This window comes from Branchiostoma floridae, chromosome 1 (genome assembly GCF_000003815.2).
Source record: "Branchiostoma floridae strain S238N-H82 chromosome 1, Bfl_VNyyK, whole genome shotgun sequence".
Taxonomy (NCBI): Eukaryota; Metazoa; Chordata; class Leptocardii; order Amphioxiformes; family Branchiostomatidae; genus Branchiostoma; species Branchiostoma floridae.
The window spans coordinates 33829047-33829478 of NC_049979.1; positions in this window are offsets into that span (position 1 = coordinate 33829047).

Consider the following 432-nt stretch of genomic DNA (forward strand, 5'->3'; position numbering starts at 1 on the left):
GTTTAAAATATCACGATAAATTAGGCGGTGCGTTTTTGCCAGCTGAACCCCTCACGTTTATTGCTCTGATTTCACTCCCATTAGGGTAGATTTACCCTCCAAATGGACAAACATCCGTTCTCATTATCGGGTACTGTAAAAGCGGAAATGTTCGTGATGGTTTCATGCTCACGGTAACTCTCTTCGCCTGAATACTACCGCTAAAATTTGCTTGTTTTTGTCTTCTAGCCGCCGAAACCCTTCTTTTAATTATTAACCGCGAACTTAAAGTAACAACACCGCGAACTATCCACTTTTCCCACCCGCGAATTCAAATAGACGTAAATATTTCCCCTTTACAGTAATTACTCAACTCTGCTAGATGGGGCCAGTTTCGCAACTTGAAAGTCGTTTTACAGTGATTAGATTGGAACGCATTCAACCGCAAATGTA